General features: G+C 42.1%; 1 protein-coding gene across 1 annotated transcript in view; it reads left to right on the top strand.

The window, feature by feature from the left end:
• Positions 1 to 5,322, top strand: part of CENPP (centromere protein P) — a 269,089-nt gene that overhangs the window by 147,280 nt on the left and 116,487 nt on the right. The window lies entirely within an intron of this gene.

The raw sequence follows: 5,322 nt of genomic DNA, 5'->3' as shown, positions 1-5,322 counted from the left end.
AACTTGTTACTGCTCATGTGTTTTCCATCACTGTTTGTATCGTAGCCAAGACTTCTAGCTAAACTCTAGACGTCTACTGGAAGATTCTGAAGAAAAAAAAAAAAGAAAGTTTAATAATGCATGGCAACTGGCCATTGAAAGTGCAGTCGGAGTCATTCAAGAAATACCTAGTTTTAAAAATACAAGATTCTTAAGTGAATGAATATTTGTAAATTACAATTTCAAAGGTTACTCAACCTGTATAGACTAATAAAATATTTATCAATCTGAATAAAGGATACCAACATTACTGAAGTATATACCCAAACTTCAGATGTACCTGAGAAAGAACAATGCCTTTTTTTCTTCTAATGACTATAGCTATTGCATTATGCGTACTTCTCCAGACTTTTTTTTAAAGCTTTTGGCACTGCTATAGGCATGTCAGGGAAACTGTGTACGAGGCTCCATGAACTGCTCCCTGGACTCAACGTATGTGATATAACACAGCCACACGTGCATGTCCAAGTAACACCCTCTTAGGATGCATACAACCTTCCCTTTTCAAGAAAGTATTAGCTGTGGCCTCACTGACATTTAGGGAGACTTAGAGCAGGGAAGATGCTATTCCCTGAAAAGAAATCATTATTTGTACTCCTTTTTCCACTCATCCCCAAGAGACTGCCCAATTCTATATCAACTAAGACCTTCAAGAGACAACAGTTTTCTTTCTTTTTTTTTTTTTTTTTTTTGAGATGGAGTCTCGCTCTGTCACCCAGGCTGGAGTACAGTGGCACAATCTTGGCTCACTGCAAGCTCTGCCTCCCGGGTTCATGCCATTCTCCTGCCTCAGCCTCCCGAGTAGCTGGGACTGCAGGCGCCCGCCACCTCGCCCGGCTAATTTTTTGTTTTTTTAGTAGAGATGGTGTTTCATCGTGTTAGCTAGGATGGTCTACATCTTCTGACCTCGTGATCTGCCCACCTCGGCCTCCCAAAGTGCTGGGATTACAGGCGTGAGCCACCGCGGCCGGACTGAGAGGGCAGTTTTCTAACCTTAGTGGCAAGGACTCACTGTTGTAAGTGACCCCAACATCTTCCCAACTGTTGTATAGATTTGGAGGCCAGTGAAGAGCTTTTCCAGTGGGTTAGAAGACTTGTTCTCTCCTGTCATCAAGAATCTGACCATCATTTGTTCCCTCTCTCCAGAGAAATGGCACACATTGTGTTAAGCAAGGCAGCTACAGTCCTACAGAATACATTTGCCTCAGATGTGCACAGCAGCTAGCTATGTGTTCATCCTTCCCTCACTTAAATAAAGTACTCCTCCTTGGACCTCCAAGCTGACAGTTCCAGGCAGCTCGCTAGTCCCATTAGTGGACCTCAGTGTAGCTCAGGCCCCATCCTAGCCCTGCAGCACCTAGGGAATGACGCCCTCCTGTTCGGTTTAGAATGCTCCTGTTCTCATTTATTCAAGTATGTTTTAGTTGCAGATGTATCTGTTAACTGGATGAATTGGGAACATCATGAAAATATGAACTGGATTTTTAAAATCTTTGTATCCAGAGCATCTAGTGTTTGCCTAAATTCCTTCAGAACACAGTCATAAACAGGAAGCCCTTGGGTCAAATTCAGTTTGTCCTGCACAGTGTTTTGTTTTTGAACTGTTTATTGAAGTGTATGTTACAAAAAAAAAAAAAAATGGTACAACTCAATTAATTTTTACAAAATGACCCCAATCAAGAAATCCTAGCCTCATACTCCGTTCTCATACATCCAGAATCCCTCCTCATACTCCTCAAGTCACAGCCTGAGTTCAGCACCATAGGTTATTTCTTGAATTTTATATAAATGGAATCATACTGTGCATTCTGTTTTGCATCTGGCTTTTTTCATTCAGTGACATGCTTTTGAGAGCCATTCATGTCATTGTGATACACGGCAGTTCATTCTCATCACTGTGTAGTATTCTCATATATGAGTAAGCCACAAGTTGTTTATATATTCAACTAGATTAAGTACCTTTTGGAGAGCTACTATGAACGTTCCTCAGTCTGTCTTTTGGGGGTCATATGCCTATGTATTTTTGTTAAGTGAAATTGCTGTATTTAAAAATAAGATTTCAACTTCTCTTTAAAAATTAGGCTTTGCCAGTCCGTGATTTCTGGTTTTGCATGGCAACTATTGTCTCTGAGACATGTGTTTTTCACTTCTATACTCACAGGATGTTGTCCATGTCACCCACCCAAGCCACTCCTCAGTCGAGTTGCCTGCGTGGCCTTTCTGGGTGCAGTTTTGCCACCCATGTCTAGAGAGATAGGAGGCAGTTCCTGTAAGGTTGTTTCTAAAGATATGTTACAGCTACTTTTCCTTGATATTTTGCTTCGATCTTTGGGCAGAGGGCCCAGGGAAAGAAATAGGCCCTGGAATAAGATGCTGGGTTTAGGGTAGTATATTCGGCTTATTACTCTGTTCTGCAGATAATGTAGACGTGCAGGCCTCAGGCACAGCCCTCCACCATCTTGGGGCTGTGGCTTGGAAAGCTTTGCCTCACACTTGCCAGAGATGGTACAGCAGGCACGAACATGCCTGAGTTTATCCCCACCCTTTTCCAGGTTATCATTCCAAACGAAGCAGTGTACCTCTTCTTCCCTCAAGTATTGTGAGGAGAAAACCTTCCATTTTTGTTTCCTAAAGGGGTCCTATGGCGGGGACCTAGTTCTTTTCTCCATGTTTGTTTGTTGTTGTTATTGTTCTATTTTTGCCTCATTGAGCCTTGGTCTAAATAATGAAGAACTAGTTGCATTATAACAGCATGTTTAGGAATCACAAGTAATCTACATTATGTTACAAACACAAAGATAAGTTACAAAACTGAAAAAGTAATCTTCTCAGTACTGACAGTTTATGAACAAAAATATTGATTGCCATAAAGGAAACTTTAATGGAAATTTATTTTCCTTTGGTCTTATATATGCTAACCATTGTGAAAATAAAAATAAATTGCCTAATCTAAGCTGTCATATGATTTCTCACACCCTTTCCAGAACTTCTCCTGGTCTAGACATGGAGAGCAGTGGTCCAAGTCCAAACACAAGAACAGGGGGAGGACCTTGAAACTGTCTCATGCAAATAAAAGATTGATTGATTGACAGAGTCTCACTCTGTCACCCAGGCTGGAGTGCAGTGGTACAATCATAGCTCAAACTCCTGGGCTCAAGCAGTTGTCCCCCCTCGGCCTCCAGAGTGCTGAGATTCCAGGTGGGAACCACCTGCACACAGCCCAAATGAAAAGGTTTGACAGGCGAGGCAGGAGCTATAGGAGCAGCATATGTCCGGAGCATATTGAGGGGCATACACACATCTGCCAAAAATTAGGCAGTTTGAATTTTCTGATGTCCTTTTGCCAGTCTCTGGTGTCCTTCACGTTCTAAATGAATTGGAATAGATTGTACAATGTTCTCTTATAGTAGTAGCTACAAGAAAGGCCGTCCACCCATCCATTCATTCAACAAACAGTGTAAGTGCTATGGAGAGAAGCAGAGTGGGGGCGGGACTGTAAGGGGTACCCTCCCTGTCAGGTGACAGTCACAAGACCTGAGGACTGTGAGGGAGTTAGCCATGCCATATAAGCACCCACTTTAAGAATGTTCTAGGCCACTGAATCCTAGGATGTAAATACGCATAACATAGGGATTTTTGTATTAGTAGATGCTTTAAAAAGCTTCTGTGAAGGGATAAATGATTAAGATGTCATGGGTTTTGATGTTCAAGTGTCCCTCATGGTGGACTAGGCACTTTGGTTTCTAATGAATTTACTTTGTACTGTAGGTTGTGACCCAGGGGCAGTATTCAGCCTGCAGATTGTTTGGAGTATATAGTATTTTTAAAAACCAGGAAATTTGATGTCAAAGTCCAAGTTTACAATGTATTTTGAAAAATATGAGCTGGAAACACTGACCCTGACGTCCTGTGTAGCAGCAATTTGCTGAGCACGTAGGCCATCCATGGTTCTCTGCTGCCCTGACCTCCTCTTACCCTCTCCTCACAGCTCTTCTGTTGCAGGGACTGGCTTCTGCTGAGCTCACTCTGTCGTCCTACTTGAAGTTTCTAGTTCTGAAAAATGAATTATAATAAATTGTCACTGAATGTTCAGTTGAGTTTATGAAAAATGAAGGACTTATATAATTCTGTTTATTATATTTTGCATGTATCAATTTTTTTTTTTTCCGACACAGAGTCTCGTTCTGTCACCCAGGCTGGAGTGCAGTGGCACAATCTCAGCTCACTGCAACCTCTGCCTCCTGAGTTTAAGCAATTCTGCCTCAGCCTCCTGAGTAACTGGGATTACAGGTACAGCCCACCACGCCTGGCTAATTTTTGTGTTTTTAGTAGAGACGGGGTTTTGCCATGTTGGCCAGGCTGGTCTCGAGTTTGTGACCTCAGATGATCCGCCCGCCTCGGCCTCCCAAAGTGCTAGGATTACAGGCGTGAGCCACCGCACCCAGCTGTGTCAAATATTTTTAACGAATGTCTGAAGTCAGTTTGCTTTGAGGAATCTGTACAAGTAATGGTTTTGTTTTAAATACATTTCTTACCTCTTTCCAGTGAGCAGACCTGAGAGCAGTGAGCACATCTGTTTTCCAGATCTGTGTTTCTAAATACTGTTTCCCACTAAGGGTACCAGGACTCCTTGGAAAAATGGCCCATAAAAGGTCTGGACCAGAGAAATAAAGGTGTCTGAAAAAGCTTCTTGTACCAAGAAGTGTGAAAGTTTGCAGAGTTTACCAAGGACTCCGAAAAGGAACATAGAAGCCACCATGAAGGGGCAGTTTGAGCATCTCAAAAAAGTAAAAAACAGTGGATTATAACACATACGATACCAAATCCTTTTTATAATAACAGTGAAAAGAAGATTAAAAGGATCAGAGTTTTTCCTTACAGATGAATGTCAACTAATGAATGCAGAAGGAATAACAGAAAATCACCACAGTGAAACCTCCAATATAATAATTGATTTAAGGAAAGATAATCAAGGGAAGCTAAAACAATTAAGTCAGCCTCGGCAACACAGTGAGATCCTGTCTCTACAAAAAACAAAATAGACCAGACATGGTGGCACACACCTATAGTCCCAGCTACTGAGGAGGCTGAGGTGGGCGAATCACTTGAGGCTGGGAGGTCGAGGCTTCAGTGATCACACCACTGCACTCCAGCCTGGGTGACAAAGCCAGACCCTGTCTCAAAAAATAAGTAAATATATAACACCGTTAGGTCAGAGTTTGCTCGATAGCAAGAATCTGTACTTTGAGTACCCATACAACCATTGTATTTTTCACTTTCGGT

Source organism: Chlorocebus sabaeus, chromosome 12 (assembly GCF_047675955.1).
Source record: "Chlorocebus sabaeus isolate Y175 chromosome 12, mChlSab1.0.hap1, whole genome shotgun sequence".
NCBI lineage: Eukaryota > Metazoa > Chordata > Mammalia > Primates > Cercopithecidae > Chlorocebus > Chlorocebus sabaeus.
The sequence above is the reverse complement of the archived record's forward strand: the minus strand, read 5'-3'. Positions and strand labels throughout refer to the sequence as shown.